Raw genomic sequence first — 21,672 nt, forward strand, 5'->3', positions numbered from 1 at the left:
AAGAAAACCCAAGGTCCCCATGCCACAGAAGTGATGAAGGCAGAGCTAGCATTCAATTCTAAGTCTAAACTGAAGTCCAAAACCTAACCTCGTTCCATTCTACCACACATTCCAGCAAGTAACTAATAGGAGCTATTCACCCAGCAGATTTGGGCTGGCAAGCTGACAGAAATAGAGAGATGCAGGGTGGAGTCACATAGGTTTCCAACCCAAATAACTTTGGGGCCCCGGCAGGTAATGAGCTAAGTGAAACAGACAAGGTGTAACACAGTAAGGAATTCTGGAGCTTATGGCTGGTTGGAAGGACTTGTCAACCTAAAGCAACAAAATCAAATGTATTTTTTAAAAAACTTTATAGAAACTTAAATATATTTGGAACCAAAACTGATACCCAGTATTAATGTGCAACTTCTGCTTTAAATATTAAGTTTAACTAGGAGCAGCACCCGGTTGTTTTTATCGTGGTAAAATAGACAAATCATAAACTTTACTATCTTCACCATTTTAAGTGTACAGTCCAATGCCACTAAGTACATACGTTCACGTTGCTGTGCAATCATCACCACCATCCATCTCCCAAATGTTTTCATCATCCTGTTAAGCAATAACTCCCCATGCCCCTCCTCCAGCCCCTACAAACCACCCTCCACTTTCTGTTTCTATGACTTTAATGTAGGTACCTAATAAAAATGGAATCATTTTTTATCCTTCTGTGACGGGCTTTTTTTTCTCAACATAACATCCTTAGGATTCATCCATGTTGTAGCATGAGTCAGAATTTCCTTCCTTGTGAAGACTGAATAACATACCATTGTATGGACACACCATATGTGTTCTCCATTCATCCATTCAACCATCAATGCACACGGGCTTTGTTCCTACCTTTTGATTCTTAAGAATAATACTACGATGAACACTGGGATACAAACAAATGTCTGTTCAAGAACCTGCTTTCAGCTCTATTAAATATACACCCAGAAGTGGAATTGTTAGATCATATGGTAATTCTATGTTTAATATCTTGAAGGGTTGTTTTACTGTTTTCCATAGCAGCTGCACCATTGAACATTTCCACCAACAGAGCACAAGTGCTCCCATTTCTCCATGTTCCTGCTAACACTTGTTATTTTCTGTTTGTTTGTTTGTTTGTTTTCTGTTAAAAATTATTCTAATGGATGTGAAGTGGTATCTCACTGTGGTTTTGACTTGCCTTTCTCTAATCATTAGTGATGTTCAGTTACTTTCATGTGCTCATTGGCCATCTGTGCATTTTTAGAGAAAGAAGAGAAATGTCTGTTCAAGTCCTTTGCCCATTTTTTAAGTGGATTTTTGGGGGGTTTGTTGTTGTTGAGTTGTAGGAGTTCTTAATATATTCTAGGTATTGATCTTTTATCAGATATATGGTTTGCAAATATTTTCTTCCTTTCTGTGGATTGCCTTTTTACTCTGTTGATGTTATCTTTTGTTGTTTTTTTGTTGGTTTTTTTTTTTTTTTTAGATTTTATTACTTATTTGACAGAGACAGGCAGTGAGAGAAGGAACATAAGCAGGGGAAGTGGGAGAGGAAGAAGCAGGCTCCCAGCAAAGGAGCCTGATGCAGGTCTTGATCCCAGAACACCAGGATCACGCCCTGAGCCGAAGGCAGACGCTTAACGACTGAGCCACCCAGGCGCCCCTGTTGATGTTATCTTTTGATGTACAAAAGTTTTAAATTTTGATCACATCCAATTTTTTTCTCATCTTTTCTTTTTCTGCCTGCATTTTAGGTGTCATAGTGAAGAAACCATTCCCAAATCCAATGTCATAAAGATTTTCTCCTATGTTTTCTTCTAAGAATTCTATGGTTTTAAATATTTTTATGACTTTTTTTTTAGCTCTTCATGTAGGCCTTTAATCCATTTTAGATAATTATTGTACATGGTGTAAGATAAGGTCCAATTTCATTATTTTGCTTGTGGATGTCCAGTTTCCCCAGCACTATTTGTTGAAAAGACTGTCTTTTCATCATGGACTGGTATTGGCATCCTTGTCAAAAATCATTTGATCGTATATTTGAGAGTTTAATTCCAGGCTCTTTTTTCTATTCCATTGGTCTCCTTGTCTGTCTTTATGTCAGTACCACACTCTTGATTACTGTAGCTTTGTAGTAATGTTTGAAAGTGGAAGTGTGAGTCCTCTAACTTTATGGTTTTTGAAGATTGTTTTAGCTTTTCAGGGTCCTTTCAGATTCCATCTGAATTTTAGGATGGATTTTTCCATTTCTGCAAAAACATCATTGGGATCATGATAGGATTGCAGTGAATCCACAGATCACTTTGGGAAGTTTTGACACCTTAACAATATTAAGTCCTCAATCCATGAACACAAGATGTGTTTCCATTTATTTGTTTCTTTAATTTCTTTCAGCAACAAACTACAAATTTGGTAGTTTTCAGCGTACAAGTCTTTTACCTTCTTGGTTAGTTTATCTCTAATTAGTTTATTCTTCCTCACACTATTATAAGTGGAACTGTTACCTTAATGTCATTTTCAGATTGTCCATTATTAGTGTATAGAAAGGCCTCTGATTTCTTCATGTTGATTTTGTATCTTGCAACATTGTTTAATTGGTTTTCTTACTCCAACTGTGTGTGTGTGTGTGTGTGTGATCTTTAATGTTTTCTACATTGTCATCTGTGAACAGAGATGATTTTACTTCTTCCTTTCCAATTTGGTTGTACTTTGTTTCTTTTTCTTACTTAATCACTCTGTTTGGACCTTCTAATCTTATGTTGAACAGAAGTGGTGAGAGTGGGCATCCTTGTCTTGTTCTTCATCTTAGAATAAAAGTTCCCAGTAAGTATGATGTTAGCTGTGGGGTTTTCATTATGTGGCCTTTCTTATGTTGAAGTTGTTCCTTCTATTCCTAGTTTGTTGAATGCTGTTTTATCATGAAAGGGTGTTGAATATCATTAAATGCTTTTCTGAATCAATTGAAATGATTGTGTGGGTTTTTCTTCTTCGTTCTCTTACTGTGATGTATTACATTGATTGATTTTCATATATTAAATCATCCTTGCATTCCAGCAATAAATACCATTTGGTCATGGTGTATAATCCTTTTAATATGCTGCTGAATTCAGTTCGTTAGTATTTTGTTGAGGATTTTTACATCAATATTCATCAAGGATATTGGCCTGTAGTTTTCTTTTTTTCCATAATAATATTTTTATTATATTATGTTAGTCACCATACAGTACATCCCTGGTTTTTGATGTAAAGTTCGATGATTCATTAGTTGCGTATAACACGCAGTGCACCATGCTATACATGCCCTCCTTACTACCCATCACCCTGTAGTTTTCTTGTTGGGTTTTTGTCTGGCTTTGGTAGCAGAGTAATGCTGCTCTCATAGAATGAATTAGAAAGTGTTCTCTTCAAGTCTTTGGAAGTCTTCAAGAAGGATTGGTGTTGTTTTTTCTTTAAATGTTTCATAGAATTAACCAAAGAAACTGTCTAGTGCAGGACTTCTTTGTTGTCAGGTTTTAGATCACAGATCAAATCTTCTTACTAGTTGTATAGGTCTGTTCAAGCTCTCCATTCCTTCATGATTCAGTGTTAGCAGGTTGAGTGTTTCTAGGAATCTGTCTGTTTCATCTGGGTTATCCACTCTGTTGGCATATGATTGCTCACAGTAGTCTGTTATAATCCTTTTATTTCCATAAAGTCAGCTAAAGGGTTGTCAATTTTGTAGATATCTGCTCTAATTCTCTATTATTTCTTTTTGCTAGAAGTAGGTTTAGTTTGTTCTTCTTTTTTTAGTCCCTTAGATGTAAAGTCAGATATTTCCGTTTGATTTTTTTTGTATGTTTTTAAAGTAAGCATTTACAGCTGTAGATTCCTTCTTTGCAATGGTTTGCTGCATTCCATGATTTGTGGTATGTTGTGTTTTAGTTTTCATGTTGTCCGAAGGTATTTTCTAATTTCCCTTGTGATTTCTTCTTCAACACATAAGTTCTTTAAGAGCTTAGTGTTTAATTTCCATAAATTTGTGAATTTTCCAACTTTCCCTCTATTATTGACTTCTATTTTTATTCCATTGTGGCAGAAAAGATACTCTGCATAATTTTAATCTTTGTAAATTTTTTTAAGACTTGTTTAGTGGTCTACCCCAGAAAATGGTCCATGTGCCCTTCACAAAAATGGATATTCAGATATTATTGGGTGGAATACACTGTGTATGTATGTTAGGTCTAATTGTCACATATTGTTCCAAGTCTTCTGTTCCTTATTGGTCTTCTTTCTGATTGTTTAGTATGTGATTTAAAAAAAAAAGTTAGGAAGTTAAAGAAAATACCACAATACTTTAAGTTATCTGTTCCAAATCAGGCCATGTCCACCATGTGCTAAATAATTTTCCTATAACAAAATATATATATTTGAATGTTCGAAGCAAATTTTTCTAGGGCTGTGATATTGGTTATATGGTATATGCACTATCCAATTATGGATTTATGGATTGGCTTTTGCTTTCAGCAGACCAGTAGCTACCATTCCATAGCCCTGGAGCAATGGAAGGGCAGAATGCAATTCTCCTCTAGATGCACAGCCTGTATTCTGATAGATGTTTTGAGGTTTCCCCACTCCCATGAAGGCATAAAATACAGGTGCAATTCAACTGATGATTTTTACCAGCCCATACAGCATCCTAGAAGGGTTTAGGAAAGTGGGTAATGTAGGAAGAAAACTCCTGAGTCCATTTGAGATCTCTACCACTTGGAGACCAAATAGATGCGGCTGAAGGGCTCACAGTAGAAATCACACACCAGCCACAAGTGCCCCACTTAGACCTCTGTAGGAAGGAACAACTGCATGCCAGGAGTGCACAACAGGCCTGTCTTCCAATGCCTTGCCCAGTCACTACCCAGCCGCCACAATGTCTTCGAGTCTTCTTGCCTTTTTTTTTTTTAGTGCGTTATCAAGAAACTTGACGAAGCCCTAGGAAAACCAGATATCCATCTTTCCCCTTGCACAGAACATTCATTTTGTTCAAAATCTCATCTTTTTGCAACGCAGAGATCATTTTATGTGCACAACAGTCCATTATCTATCCATTGATTGACATTCCCTTTCCCTACTAATAACAGATAAAACCTGGTCTCATGCACAGTTTGATGCAGACTTTAGGTCCATCCTGCCCTCATTATGCATCATTCCTGAAAGGAAAAGCACAAGGAGAACAGAACTACCATGTATCTGAGCTGGCTTTGATTTTTGGCTATTTATAATGGAAACAATAGTCTGTGAGTCCAACCAGGATTGACCCCATGAAAACTGCAGTGGCTATGCTGGTTCACTACTTCTACAACATTCTACCAGGACAAGTATGACTTGTTTTTACCCAAAAATGAAAATGATTTGACCCATTTATTTTTTTTTCTTTTTTAATTAGCATCTTGGAAGCCCAGACATATTTTTCCATGCTCTGATAGAATAATAGTATTTGCCTAGGGCAGTGGTGTCCCTCTGTTTTATTATCATTATTCTCTGTTAATCATTTTTTTAGGTATGTTTATTTTATAACTACCTGCTTCAAGTCCTTTTTTGTATATTAGTAGGCCCAAAGTGTACAGTTCCTTATATTGTACTGATTGAAAAATCCTGAGCTATCTACAACCCCAGAGCTTTTGTTGAGAACTCAGATTTCTCTTAATACAATCAAAATCACTCCTATCTGTGTTTTAGAAAGCTTAAAATAATTTATTCTGGTCATTTTTAGAACATTTGGAGAGAGCTTTGAATCTGGAGTTGGTCATTTCCATTTAAAAGTCTCTGTCTTGGGAAATTACTGTTCTTTTACTGCTTGCTAGCATACAAAATCCTAATTGAAAAACCTTTACACCTGGTAGTGGCACGCATTTAATTTACTTCTGTCCTATTAAGAACATGTCTGGGTCAGGGAAGGAATGTGCATTGGAATCCTGATGATTTGTGTTTTATAGAGTCTATCCTTGCAGGCTACCTCAGCCCCAGGACACTAATAAATAGTCCCAGATCCAGGTCATTTGTATCTCTTTATTATAGCCAAAAATGGCACCCAAGCAATACCTCAATTTAGAACATCTCCAGATTCAGTTCAGTTAAATTCGGTGCAATTTATCAAGTAATTATCAAGTGCACTGAGCATCTTCTGAGTCTCCGGGAGTATAGCAATGAATAGAACTCAGTCTCTACTTTCATGGATTCCACAAAAAAAAAAGAATGTCTAATAATTGAAAATTAAAATCAAGGTGTACATGAGGTGGTAAGAAAGGGAACAAGAAGAGGAGCTTCTGGCCAGCAGTGGAGAGGGGGCAGGATAACTTCCCAAAGACGTTGGCTCAGACATCACAGAGTGGTCAGAGAAACATGATATAGGTCAAAAAACAAAAAAAGTTCAAGAGAAAGGGAGATGAGTGTTCCAGGCACTAGCTGGGCACCTTCCTAGCCCAGTAAATGTCTGTGAAATTGAACAAGTGAGCATGAAGAAATTTAAAAAGAAGCAAGTGACAACTACTGGCTAGAGGGTGATCATTACTGATTTACCTGGGTCTCTAAAGGGCTTCCACATTCAGGCTATAGACTGGTTTGAACTGGGGATGAGTGTATCAACCTGATTTGGAAGTGATTCTGCATAAAAGCAGCCCTCCATTTTTTCAATGAAAGGAGACAATAGAGAAAAGTGTGAAAGCCACCTTCAATATATAAGCTTTGGGGGATGGAGATGAAATAGCCCAATGTCTGTTCACAGCATTTAACTCCATTCAGTCCCACGTACCTATCAAACAATATACAGACTGAGAAAGGTCACCTTTTCCTTTGTCACCATTTGTTCACCAACTAGGACAGCTTCTGGAGCACTGCCTCTCCCCTCTTCCTGCGTTGGTGAAGACCCTGCAGGTGGCGGGTACATGACTAGGAGGCTTTCAGGAAACCCCGTGTCACGTGACACAGGTTCTCACCTGCTACTATTGATCTTTGGAACCACTTACTTACTATGTAGCTTTAAAATGCTGATTTGTGGATCTGTAAGAGAGAGAAAACATCTTTTCTTTCTAGCCTTCTGAATTTTTGGCGGGAGCCCCTGTAACCATAGATTAACAAGGGGAAAGCACGCATATGTATTTAATAACAGTTTTACGTGGTACATGAATCTCCCTGAGGAAGTGGAGACCCAAAGCAACAAACCTGCCCAGTTGTATTCTAGGTTTAATGGAGATGGGAAAGTCATGGGGAAATGGCATAGGGAGCCAGAAGGAGGAGCTAGTGGTCTGTAGTAAGTTGAGGGAAACTTAGCAAGGCCTGTTCCTTTAGGTTCCTCTGGAGTCCACCCATCTTCAGAGATAAGGAGACTCCATTCCTCCAGGTAGAGGGAGGACACCTCTCAAATGAGGGTCTAAAGACCAGCTTCAAGGAAAGGTCAGAAAATCCCTTCTGTATCTGCTGCTTCGCAAGACTTTCATCTTGAAATAAACAATATGTCCATGTGTCATATTTTGGGGTAGTGTGTCCTAAACCCATCAGAGCCAAAACTGAATGGTGAACTCATACTTTCAGGAATAATTCTTTAACTAAAGTAAATTTCTTTACCTCCCTTTTCTTCTTTTTCTTCTTCTTATTTTTTTCTTTTTATTGATTCTGTGAGTCAGTCTCCATAATCCAGCAGTGATATAGGTAATTTCAAGCAAATGTGTCTTCCTAAACAGAATTTTGAGGTTCAAACATGCAGTAACCAAGAGAGCACCTCAGACTCTGAAAGATCAGCGGAACCTTGCCATCATCACATAAGGTACATATAAAACTATTTTGTCTGAGCCATCGAGCGGCTTACTTATTTCTAAAGTAACATTATACCAGAAAAAATGTTTCCATTGGTCTCAGTACCCCTGCACAGAGGAGCTGGAAGCCAGTTATCCCTCACACATTTTTGAGGACTCATGAAGTACCAGATATTTTGTCATCTAAGATACTTAGATGAGAAGGATCCTTGAAAGGTCTGATAGTCTATCCTTTTGGGAAGGGAGGCCTCTCTCACAGCCACAGATGTATTAAAATGTTCACAGTGTTCCTCAGTAAACTTTACAGGTTACAAAGCACTTTCAAAGCCACTGTCCCCTTGCTAGCCACAGTCCTGGAAGTTAAGAGTTGTACCTATTTATAGAAGCACCCACATGCCACGGGAAGAATGGCACCATCCTCTGTGTGTTACAGGTGAGGGGCAGTGATGAGGGCTTTGGGGTGCTGGCACGTCCCCTGGCCATGACAGATGCAGGGAAGAAAAAGTTCAGGTGATGGGGAGCCACCAGGCAGGCTTCCCAGCCAGGAACCCAGGAACTGGGGCCTCTGGTGCTGGAATCCTTCAGGCGGCCTGGAGGAGGGGACACAGAGGCCTAGGCAAGAGAAAGGAGAGGTCTGGGTGGGTGAGACAAGAAATGAGGGAGAATTGGAAGGGGCTAAAAGGGCCAGTTCTGGAAAAGTTTGCTTCCTCATTTATCTTGTGAGGCTATAGGAAGCCTTGAAGGATTTTCAGAAGGAAAGAGATGATCAGATGTGCACTGTAGCCAGTTGACTTTACCACAAAGTGAAAAAGCCACTGGAGTGGGGAACTGGAGGCCAGCCCAGGTGGGAGGCCATGCCTGATGGGGAGGGGCAGGTGGGGATGAAGAAAGTGTCCCCAGAACTTTCTGGGGCTCCTGGAAATAGAGCAGCCAGCTACTCGCTTCTCCAGGGCAATATTCCTCATCTTATTAGATGCTCTCAGAGTCTTTCTTCTCGGAGAAACACTCATCTTTCCTATCCCAAACACACAAGTGTCTCACAGAGGACTGCGCCAGTTGACACCCCCTTCCCCCAAGAGGAGGGGAGAAAGGACAAAGGACGCCAGTCCCAGCACAGGAGGAGGGACTGGGGTAGGGGGGCTGGGAAGGCTGAACCCTAGCTCCCAGGCTTTGTGCCCCTTGTTAACCTTTGGGAATCCTCGCAGGGTGAACTTCCTCTGAGCCAATCCAACTGTAAGAAAAGATAATGCTACAAATCCGTGTCCTCGGGGTATTGAGTCATTTTTTGTAAATCACCTAGAAAAGCATTTCGGGGCTTGAAAGCACAATTTATTGCTGTATTATTAAATGGTCCCAGCAGCAACCCACGTCCTTTTTATTGACAGAGTAAAAATGAGGCAACCTGAAGGGCAAGGCACTGGAAAATAGGGCAGAACCTAGGGTGTCCCAGCCTCCACCCTTCAACCCCCTCCCACCACCATCACCTCCCAAATGGCCTCTTCTTGCTCCCCTCCAACCCTGCAGGCCAGGGAAACAATCAGATGTTGGAGAGCTTTAGAGAAAGCCACATCCAGTGGGGAAAAAAAAAAAAAACAAGGTGGTTTTAAAGTACATTCATTTCTGCTGAAATTGAGGCATGAAGCCAGGAAAAATAAGTGATCAAAAGCAGATAAATGAAGTGTGTGTTGCGCTTCCCAAGGACCTCAACATGCTTTGGGCGCAACCATCTCCTCTCCCTCCCTGTCTTACTCCAACTGGTGGCCCCTTTCCTGCCCTCCGCCTTGTCTCCACTGCCTCCCCTCCAGCCATAGGAGGGACCCACCAGGTGCCCAGAGGTCCTAGGGTTCCAGGGACCTCTGCTCTAGGTTGAGCCATACCCTTCTTTAAGAACTCTCTTTTCTGGGGTGCCTGGGAGGCTCAGTTGGGAGCCTGCTTCTCCCTCTCCCTTTGCCTGCAGCTCCTGCTGCTTGTGCTCTCTCTCTCTCTGTGTGTCAAATAAAATCTTTTAAATAAATAAATAAACAAACAAAAACCCTCTTCTCATGTATGCAATTCAGGCAAATCCTGGGGACCAACACTGTCCCAGTGACCTGGGCTTTCCCAAGACCATACCAGCAAAACTGCCCCTGCCTCATACTTTTCTGCCAACTCTGAAACCATTTATTCTGCATCCCCTCCTTCCTTCCAACCCAGTAGCCTCTGCTTTATCACCCTTTAATCCAAATAAAATGTAGTACAAATTTCACCTGGGTAAATAATACCAATTATTTTTTCTTCCTATTTTAAAGTAATTTTTAGAAATTGTATCCTGTCAAAAAAATTATTTAATATCTGTAAAGAGGAAAAAAACATGTTTCCTTACCCTGTAGATTGTACCTCTTATCTTGTTCTTTCTCTGTCTTATTCTGTTAAAGCCAACCTCCTCTGGTAAAACTTCCACTGAATCCAGGTATAGAAGGGCTCCTGGGCACAAGGAGGGGGGATGGGCAGAAGGGAGCAAAATTAGGAAAAAGCTAAGATTTGGTATGGCTAATTTTATTTATATAACACATTTTCTGCCCACAAAATGCTTCAATGGATACTATTTCATTGATCCTTGCTCAAGGCTATGAAGAATAAGTAAAATCAAGTGACTTGCTCAGAGTCCCATGGCTGGCAGGTATAGTCTCCCCCATCCTCACTGCTGTCTCCCTCAGATGTCTGGCAAAGCCTCCCACCCCTGCACCTCAGGGATGGTACACAACCTGCCATGTAGGTGCCTTTGCCTCCAGGATGAGGTCCAAGTACAAGTCCTTCCGTCTGGTACACTGTGTCCACGGTCCTCCTGCCAGCTCCCCTCAAACCCCCCTCACTACACCTGTAAGCTTTGGCATGTGCCTGCCCCTTCCTGGGCTGCTTCCCCTCCAGGACAGAGCCTCTGGGCAAAGACGGTTTTTTCTCTCTTCTCCACACCCTGCTCACCAAGTTGTAATCACGTGCTTGTGACTCTATGTCTGTCTCCCACACTGATTTGCAGTTCCTCTAGGGACTGCATTGGTGTCCTCAGTGCCTGGCACTTTTTGTCACCATGACCCATCTTCTGGGCCCCTTCCAAGTCCTCTGAGCGTGAATAACTGTAAATATGGGGGACTAAACAGTAGTCCCCATTAGAATTAACACTTGATTATAAACCCCGGCGATTCAGACTGCCACTCTCCCAGGGATGCCCTGAATCACGGATTCCCCTCAGTAGGCTGGTAACTGTCAATACCAGTGACGCTACCAGGTGATGTGTGGCACGTAGGCAATCAACTTCGCACGCATGGCAGACCGCAAAGTCACCTTGGGAACATAAGGGAGAAAAACTTAAAGAAAAAAATAGCACAGTGGTTAAAAATTTTAAAAGGGATAGAAAATAAACTTAAAGAAAAATGCAATCCTATTGAATTTTACTCAGGTTACTTATTTTATGTCTTTTAAGTAGTAATTTCTATCATCATTTTATTTTCAGTACAAATTTAACCGTTCAATTTGTAATATTGTACAGAGAATGATGACTTCTTGCCTTCTATTCACAGAATTTTTTTTGTCCTAGAGAAAGCAGGAGATGTTTTCAAAGTCTCCTACACAAAATGTTTGTCTTCTTGAGAATTTTTTTTTAAAAGATTTTATTTATTTGACAGAGATAGAGACAGCCAGCAAGAGAGGGAACACAAGCAGGGGGAGTGGGAGAGGAAGAAGCAGGCTCATAGCGGAGGAGCCTGATGTGGGGCTTGATCCCATAACGCCGGGATCACGCCCTGAGCCGAAGGCAGACGCTTAACCGCTGTGCCACCCAGGCGCCCCTTCTTGAGAAATTTTAATAAAAATCTAAAAATAATAAACTTTGAAATTATCAAATGGATGGAGCTATGTGAAATCATCTGTGATTTTTTTTCCAATCAGAAGGAAATAACTTCCCACATTTGCTAAGACACTTTGCTTCTCTCAACAACTTTCTTCAACTACTTTCATATTAAAACACTTTTTTTCATTTCAATTCAGTGTTTTCCTTATCAACACCTTAGCAGCCTTACAATTTGCCTTGCAAAGAAGTTGAAATCCTCAGAATGGATTACGAGAAGTATGCATATCCCTACCAAAACTAAACATATTATGCATTTAAATATTTTTAATCAAAACTATTACAAGGTTTAAAACAGAGATAAATGGTTTCAATGTAAGACTTAGAACACCCGAGACCCGGTGGGGCTTATATTAGTTACTTACCTTCACTGCACTCACCAAAGATCAGAGCACAGAGGGCTTTCCATTTTTTTCAATTATTACATTCTTTCAACCAGGTAAATTCGATATGAGTCCAGCCAAGAAGATTTACTGCTTTTCTATCTGTAACTAAGGGACAAGTTCTAAGCATGCTGAAGAAATGGAAAGCCACTCTGGTTCTGGATCTTCATTTTGTGATCTCCTACTCTTAGATCACATAATCAACTGAAATTGGACAACATTTTTCCTCAGGTGAAAATGCAGGGAAACCAGGGGGGCTGCTTCAGTCCAAGAAATGTGAAGGTGCTCACGCTTCTGATCTTTGTGAAAAGAATCCAAAATGGGATCATTTAGCCTGGGAACAAATATGGTTGCTGTGAGGCTGAAAGAGCAGGTGTGGTGGGGACCCGGTGGGAGTCGGCTGCCTAAAGAGGTGGCACTGTTCCTGGGTCATGTACATTTCTCTGTGCTGTTATCCCGTGAGCTTAGACCGTGAGAGATCTGAGAGCTCCTGCACTTTTTCGTGCCTAGTGTCCCCATTGCAGATAGTCATACCCGTCTCCTACCATGACGAACAGAGTTTGGAATGTGTGAATTCTGATGCCTGCCCTCCTTGCTAATTACACGCACTTTGGCAAGTTATTTAACTCTTTGCGTCTGTCTCCCAGAGTGCAAAACAGTGCTTGCCTCAAGGTGTCATCACGAATTGTAGGTGGGACAAAGGATGTAGGTACCCAGCACATCATAGTGCACAAAGCGAGGGCCCAACAAATGCTTGCTCCTCTTTTATTTGTCTATGATTATGAGCCTCAAATGCGCTAAGGAAACCACAAAGATTTTGACTACAGGAAATCAATATTATATTGTCATCTAAAATTCAAAGTCTCGTTTTTGGTTGGTTAGGGACTGTATGTTTAGGGGGAAAAGTTATCGTGTTAGTGATGATAAGACTGTATATGGTATGAATGCTTAAATGATCATCTCACCTGCATAGCTGAGAGGGTGATGTTGCAAATCATCTGTTCCCAAACTACTGGTGGGGAAATACCTTAATTTCCAACAAAAATGTTGAAATTGACAAGATGAAAAAATGGGGTGAAAGGAAGGGAAGTTGAGATGTGTGAAATCAAGAGAGTGGGCAAATAATACAATATGAAAGCGGCTACTGGATGACAAATGCACTAATTTCAGAATTGATACACAAGAGAGTGACAGATGTCAGGGACAATGGTCAGCCATAGGACACAGATCCAGCCCTGTTGGGTAGACATGTCTATCATCAGCCACATGAATGCATAACGACAGCAGGTGTGCCTGGGTGCAGCATGAGGAACAAACACAAGGTGACAAGGATTTGGGTGACACTAAGTGACAGGATTTGGGTTGAAGGCTAGGAAAGACTTCTTTAAGAAATGAAGCTGAATCTAACAAGTGAAAGATGAGTAGGGATTTACTGGAGAGAAGTGGCTTTTCAAGAGGGAGCTCAGCATTTCCTTTCTCTAGGAAGAAAATGCAGTCTTTTATTATTATTATTTTTTAGATTTTATTTATTTATTTGAGAGAGAGGGACAGAGATAGTGAGAGAGAGCTCAAGCAGGGAGGAGAGGGAGAAGCAGGCTCGCCGCTAAGCAGGGAACCCGATGCGGGGCTCAAACCCAGGACCCTGCAATCATGACCAGAACCGAAGGAAGAGGCTTAACGACCAAGCCACCCAAGCACCTGAAAATGCAGTCTTGTTGAGCATGTGAGGAATGGAGACAAGGCAGTTTGTCTGAAGCTCAGAGAGGCAAGATGAGATGAGCAAGGCAAAGTGGGGTGGCCGTGAGAGCACCGGGCCGGGCTTTCCAAAATGTGCTGGTAAAACATCAGCGATCAGTGAGTTAGCTTCTGGCACAGGCCTTCTGTGTCAGTCAGTACAGGGAAAGGAAGACGCAGGAAGATTCAGATTCAGGAAGGAGTGCATCCAAGGGGACATCCAGAGGCGTCCCCCTGCTGGCCAAAAGTCATCTTCCCTGGTGATGGATACTGATTCTGCAGGGAGGGTATATCTACTGTATTATTCCTCGGTTTTTGTAGATGCTTGAAATATTACATAATAATGAATGTTTTAAGTTAAAAATAAAAGAGCACTTTCTTACCAGCAACAGTTTGGTTATAAACATGGGTTAGGGGCCAGGTGTTTCCCTGAGCCTGTAACCTTTGGCTGGTCTTTTGCAGGGAAAGGGCTGTGATTGCCCTCCCTCAGGAGGAGAAAAGAGACAGGCTCATTCTGTTTGTTGAAGAATCAAAGAATTAGAGTACTTGGTTCAATTCCCCAAACCTCCTACATCTGGGGAATTAGGCTATAAATCCTATGAAGCATTCTCTGGGGATTTCCAAGAATTGTTTACACCCAGACCACAAACAACACGACAGGAGTACAGACTTTATTTCTCAGTGTTTTGGCATTTGCAGCTCAGATTGAAATTGGAAAGAAGCAATGAAGAAATGTGCACATTTTTTGAATATCTCATTCTCTCTGTGGTTCCAGCTTTATATTTGGAATTCTCTTTCTCCCTCTCTATTTCTTCCTCTTTCTTGCTCTCTCCCTTCCGTTCTACCTTTCCTTTGGCCTTGCTTTCTGTCTCTCAAAGTGCCAATTCTTAACATGATGGCAGGGACCATACAAGGCACTAGAGGACAGGAAGGTAAACAAGGCAGATACCCATCCTTACCTGAAGGTCCACCCTAACAAGCAACACAACAATTAAATTAAATTAAAATTAAATAATTAGCATTAACATGAAATAAATTAAAACACAAAATCAAACATGATTTTGGACCAGAATATGTTCCCTGAAGGAAGAGGACAGCATACCTTATATGAAAACATGTTTGTAGAGAGAACAAATTTACACTTGGGGGCCAGAAGTATCCCCCTCCTGGTCTGGAGATCCCCAAATCAAAACAGTTTCTTGCATTATAGTATTTCTAAGGGTCTTATATTCCATACCAGCCCCATTTTGGGAAAGGAAATGTTTAAATTGAGATAGTACAGCTTTTGCCTACAACCCCCTCCCCTAGTCCCCATCAACCATACTCTAAGCTGTTAATTTATCCTGAATAAAATATAAATATTTTTTACATCTGTCATTAAGATTGCATTTAGGGGACACCTAGGTTCCTCAGTCGGTTAAGCATCTACCTTTGGCTCAGGTCATGACCCCAGGGTCCTGGGATCAAGCTCCACATCGGGCTCCCAGATCAGCAGAGAGCCTGCTTCTTCCTCTGCCTGCCACTCACCCTGCTTGTGCTCTCTCTCTCTGACAAATACATTTATAAAATCTTAAAAAAAAAAAAAAGTTTGCATTTAGATCCAACTTAAAGGAAGATTATAGGAAAGCAAGTTACTTGTAATAAAAAACAGAAGTTAGCAGTGCTGAATCCTTTCAGTGGGAGTTCTTTGAAAGCAAATCTGGATTTGGAGCAAAGCCATGGGATTCAGAGCAAGGACCAGAGAAGAGCAGGTAGAACAGATCATTAACATTGAAATAGAGTAACTTCCTTTCTTATTTTGAATTTATTTGAGTTTTAGGAACAGTTGGAAGGTTACATTTGGGCAACACCAAACCTTAGTTAATTAAACAACCACTGTTTAAGAAATAATTCGACTCCATGTCACGTTCCCCCAGGAAATGGGGAAAAAAGAATGAAGAAGAACAGAGCAGAAGTAAAGCGGGGAAAAAGGACAGACTGACAGAAGGAGAAGAAAGAGAAGGAAGAAAAGGACATAAAAGAGACATGGAAACAGCAGTAAGGGAAAAGACATCTATAAGAAGCAAGGAGAAAAGAGGGAAGAAAGTCAAAACTTTGTTGTTCACTTGGACAACATGATATGGATTTCTATCAGTTCCCTTTGAAATGCTAATTAGCTGACTAGCTAGTATCAGACTCAAAACCTTCATTCTGAAAAAAATCTTTATTCAAAAGGAAAAGTACCTCAGTCTTCCTCTGAGAAACTAGTCTCTGAATTACTAAGCAATGTCTGTAACAATTCACGGAAGCTAGAAGTAGACCCCACCCCATCTAGAGGTTTGTAAAGAAAATTTCTTAGATTATATTTCCAAAGGTGTTACATCCCTTACCAAACCTTATCCAAATATATAGATATTCAGCTCAAAATGATGGAATAAACTATCACACTGACTTTATGGTCATTGAATTGTCTTATTCAAAGTCAGATCAATTATTTGGGCTACAGTGAGAAAACAAAACACCTGGGGTCAGCTGGACTCAATTCAGTTGTTTACTGGAAGGAACAACTTCTCCTCTACCCACTTGGTTCTGTGTCTGAGGGCATGCAAATTAAATCGACAAACAGATTAGCAAGACAAAGACAGATTTAATTATACATATAATCATGTGTGTAATCATGTGTGTAAATATGTAAATTATGTGTGTAATTATGTATGTACACACAGGATTTCCCAAGGAAATGTGACTCCAAGGAGGTCATTAGATTTTGGAGTTTATCTTAATAGGGGATGGGAAAGGGCAAGGGACACTTCTGGGAGAATAAATGACTTCTTAAAAGTGAGGGAGAAAGGGCATTTATGGAAAAACGAATGACTTTTGGAAAGATAAAACACTGAAGAGAGTAGATGGGAGATATAATAGTTTTATGATAGTCTATTCGGGTGTGGTGCCAACTTCTCCTCTCTAAGAAGATTCGAGTTGCTCCTGGGGAGGGCATTTATGACAGTTGAGTTCTTTTAAGATGCTCTGCTTTTAGGCAGATAAGAGATTTCAGAACTCAAATGCCTTCAGCTCAAGATAGTTTTTACGCCACAGTGGTTTAGTCTGGACCCCTTCCGATGCAATACACCCGAACGGCACATATTGTGAACACTTGGATTTGGATGGCTTTGCAATCCGGTATTTCTCAGTCCCTCAAGCTGCCTACAAAATCATCTTCTTAGAACTGTGGCAGCCTACCTGGAAATTCATGTTCTCTCTCATTCTGAGAAGTGTATTACACTAACAACAGGGGGCGTAGAGGAAGAATTGTCTTCTTTCCATGAGAAAGCGAACGCTGTCATCTACAGCCAGATTGCTTCCAGGTATCCGATTGTGTGGACACGGAGACACAGACTGTTGGTCTGAAGGTTCTCAGGGAAATAATCAGACACACAGCTCTGGGGCCAGGGAAGTCTGGTGCAAGGATGGCTTCGCTGAATGCTGAGGTGGAGGAGATGAGGGGAAACGCAGGAGTGCAGGGACTCTCTCAGGGAGAGGCTGCGAAGGGAGGACGCCCGGGAGCAGCATCCCAACCAGTGGCTCAAGGATGAGCAGATAAAAATGGAAAGACAAGAAACAAAATAGAAGGAAAAACAGGAAAGAGACAAGTCTGAAAAAAAGGAGAAGAGATTCAGTCAAGTGAAGGGCAATTCTTGGGGTAAAATGAGGCTTGTCACATGTTTGTAATCCCTGGGAAAGGAGCTCCTGAGGAGGAAGAGCTGGGATACAGACACAGGGGAATAACTGACAGGGTCTTTTCTCCAGGAAGCAGGGGGTTAGCTTTGGAGTAGAAGGACGGTTTTCATCAGAAATAATCTTGGGGGAGGAAAGAGGGAAGATAAATCTAGTAACCTCTCCAAGGGAGATTTGATTTCTTTTTTATAAAATGAGATCATTGCACTAGATAAGCTCTGAGGTCTTATCATCTATTTTAACATTTTAATAAATAATAGAATCCCACTGAGTCCTCTGTAGCTGTTTTAGGAGTTTGATTTTAGAGTGAAGTTTTGTAACTGATATGTTATTCATTATTTTGAAGCAAAATACTGATGGACACATCATATACGTCTTGGAACACTGAAGGAATCCTTATATTTCAATATCTTAATGGTGGGGGTGTGGAATATTGTTCCGTGTCACTTATGTAATATTCCAGCTTGGGATGTGTAACCCGAATATCTAACCATGAGGAAACAGACAAACCCAAAACAAAGAACACTCTTTTTTTTTTTTTTTTTTTTTTTGGTACTGTACTCATCAAAAAAAATGCCAATGTCAAAAAGGCAAAGAAAGAAAGTTGGTGGAAATATTCCTGATTAAAGAAAACTAAGTTGGTAAGACAACTAAATGCAATATCTGATTCCAGACTCCATTCTGTACCACAGGGAAAAATCCTATAATGGACATTGTTAAAGTCAATTGATGAAATTGGAATATTGATAGTGGATGCCGTGGATTAGAAAAAAAGTATTGTATCAATGTTAAATTGACTAAAGTTGATAAATTTACTGTGGTTATCTAAAAGAATACCTCTATTCATAAGAAATAGACATTGATATATTTTAAGGTAAAGGGCCATTGTCTTAGTCCTTTGGGGCTGCTGTAACAAAACACTACAGGCTGGATAGTTTATAAACAGCAGAAATATATTGCTCACAGTTCTGGAAGCTAGAAGTCCAAGATTGAGGTGCCAGCATGGTCTAGTGAGAGCTCTCTTCTGGGTTGAAGATTTATCATTGTATTCTTATGTGGCAGAAGGGCTTAGGGAGTTCTATGGGCCTCTTTTATAAGGCACTAATCCCATTCATAATTTAAGAACCTCCCAAAGGTCCCTCCTACTAATACCATCATCTTTAAGGGTTAGGATTTTAACATATGAGTGGAGGGGGACACAAACATTCAGACCACAGCAGCAACTTACTCTCAAATGGTTGGGAGAGAAAAAAAAAGGGGGGAGGTGGCCAGTGATAAAGCAAAGGAGGCCAAATGATCATCTGGGCAAAGAGTATATAGATGTTCAATGTACTATTTTTACTTTTGCAATTCTTCTGTTACGTTTGAAATTATTTCCCAATAAAAAGTTAAAATATACATTGTTAGCTAAAGTAGTACTTAGAGTTCTATGTGTCAGCCCCAGAGGTTCCAGAGAATTCTACTTTAATAATAATGCAGTGCCTTACTGAGGGAACCTTTCTTGAAACAACTGAGCTGATATTATTTGTGTAAAAAAACAAAAATTTATGCATTTCATGGTAATGTGAATTTGTAATAAGGAATAACTCTAACATATTTTCCGTTCAGGCATATATTTGTCTTATAAAAATTAATTGCTAAACAGAAGGGGAAAAAATCAAATGAACCAGAGAAATTCTAATTGTTGCTAAAGCAGAGAATTCATAAAGAGGTGGTCATCAATGGACATGAACTTTGCCTTGGCTATAGGCAAAAAATCAACTTTGTAAACTGTAAGATACATAGAAAACAAAGCTGATAGAAAAATCTTCCCTTTTCTACTGCCAAAGTATTGTCTTACCAAGTTCCTGGAGCAGGCTGAATTCCTATTTTAGGACATGCAGTAAAAGGGGTGAAGATTACGGGGGAATTCGGACTTAGCCAATCTGCCAATTCTTTTAAATGTGACAACAGATGATTTTATGACGTATGTCTGTAAGCTTTGGTTTTTGTTTTTGTTTTTTTTACTATTTGTCGCTGTTTTGAAAAACAGCCTTTAATAAGTTCGGCCCGTGAAAACTGGTACCCTCGTGGTTCTGACTACCACACATGCTTTGTCCACCTGACCAGCAATGCAGCCATCTTCCGGAAGGTGGCGCTGTGCGTGAGCCCAGTACCCACGACTCGGGGGTGTGAAAAGAAGGGCTTCCTGGGGCACAGCTTACGCACACGAGGAGGATGCTGTCTACTCCAGAACAATCCCTACCGTGGCAAATGGTACAGATAAGGAACGAGGTCATGAGCAGCTCCTATGCCGCTCAAAGGTGTTAGGATTAAAATTGCACAACCTTTTGTTATGTTCTAAACTGAAAGTGAGGGTGTCGTTCTCAAAGTCATTATTCCATGACCTTTTATTTCCCATTGTCTCACCTTCTTTTCTTTTTTTTTCTAATTTTTCTTCCTACCATCTCTTTTCACTTCCAAATTTGCTTTACAATTGATGTCAGTGTTTTCCACCCATAGAAATTATATCACCATTTAAAAAAGAAAAAAAGAAACCAAACAATAAAAAAAGAGAAAAAAATTTAAAAATACAAGAAGAAGGAAAGAAATTATATTATCAAAAACTCCTTTCTGTACTGGTCTCTAACTGACCTAAAATATTGCCATAACTGCCAGAGAGTTATGGTAACGGAAGATTTTCGTGCTGGCCAGAAAAAAAAGCTGAAGATCCAGAGTAAGATGTAGGAACTCTGCTAGCTTGATTGGGGGTGGATATAAGACGTGGCCATTGGAAAATATTTTCTCCTCAATATTGTCTTTTGGAGTTCACCTTACTCAAGGAGAATGTGCAAGAAATGATTGTTGAGGTTGACTGTTTTTTCTGTCAATTAATTAGTGTGCATCGTTCCCGCAAGAGTCATTTTTTTTCCAATTTGTTTTTCAACGATCATAGACAACAGATTTTCTCTATCAAAATATAAAAGCAAAGTACCAGTTCCATCACAAGTTCCTGGCAATCCTTCTTCTACTTTTTCCATTCTAGTCCAAAGACTAGAATGTGGCCTGGTTATGATTAGTATCTCTGGAGGAAAACCATCTGGACTTTAAAACACAAAACATATTCTTAGTCTTTTTTTTTTAAGATTTTATTTATTTATTTGACACAGAGAGAGAGAGAGAACACAAAGCAGGGAGAGTGTGAGAAGGAGAGGCAGGTTCCCAGCTGAGTAAGGATCCTGATGTGGGACTCGATCCCCAGGACCCTGGGATCATAAACTGAGCCAAAGGCAGATGCTTAATGACTGAGCCACTCAGGCGCCCCACCTATTCTTAGTCTTGATAAGTCTTGTTACACTTGTTGTGTAGTATGCAGATTGACTAACATTTCTGTGGCAAAGTGATTACCCACAAGAGCTCTCTTCCAAAGGAGGCCAGTGTGTTTTCAGGTGAGCCCTGTCCCTGTCTGGACCATACAGATGATGCTTCAGACACGAAAGATGGAGCAAAAGTGGAGGGAAATAATACAAGTTACTTTAAAAACTTGTAAACAAACTTTTAGAGAATATACTATCCAAACGGGGTTCATAAAATAAGAGAAATGGTTGAGAGGTGATTTCTGAACAATTTTCCCTCTACAAAAGAATAAGCGGTGAGTGGCAGTGAACAGACAGGTCTTCTTCTAAGGGAAAGGCAGTAAGGAACAGACAAAAGCTGTAGGAAGAATTATGTTCAGGTTATAGTAGGACAAACTGCATCGCAGGTAAGACAAGAATCATTGCCAAGGAGGTTTTATGGCCTCCTTTTCTTATTTGTAAAAAAAGAGTAAACTTTCTCTTGTGAATGAAGTGTATTTATTCTTGCTTAGAAGCAGAAAGGTAAAAAAGCTAGCCCCTCACATTTCCAATGATTATTTACCCTTTCATCCATAGAATCTCAAAGCTGCTGGGAACCTTGGAGATCACCCACTTTATAAATGAGGACACCAGTTTAAATGATTGTCCAAAGTCACACAGAGTTGACACAGCAACCCAGTCTGTCGACCTAATCCATAGTTATTTTCCCACTCCACAAAACCGCCGCCTTAGTTTACCTATTTCCACCATATACACAGAAAGTTCACCACCACCACCACCCCTCCACAGGATTTCTCAATCCCATACCCCATGTGTGCTTTGAGCAG

The 21,672-nt window shown here is 40.3% G+C and overlaps 1 protein-coding gene across 1 annotated transcript in view; it reads left to right on the forward strand.

Moving 5' to 3' along the window:
• The window catches only part of XKR4 (XK related 4), a 416,882-nt gene that overhangs the window by 387,544 nt on the left and 7,666 nt on the right, over nt 1–21,672 (forward strand). The gene's annotated exons all lie outside the window — the stretch shown is intronic.

This window comes from Ursus arctos, unplaced genomic scaffold (genome assembly GCF_023065955.2).
Source record: "Ursus arctos isolate Adak ecotype North America unplaced genomic scaffold, UrsArc2.0 scaffold_6, whole genome shotgun sequence".
NCBI classification, from domain to species: domain Eukaryota; kingdom Metazoa; phylum Chordata; class Mammalia; order Carnivora; family Ursidae; genus Ursus; species Ursus arctos.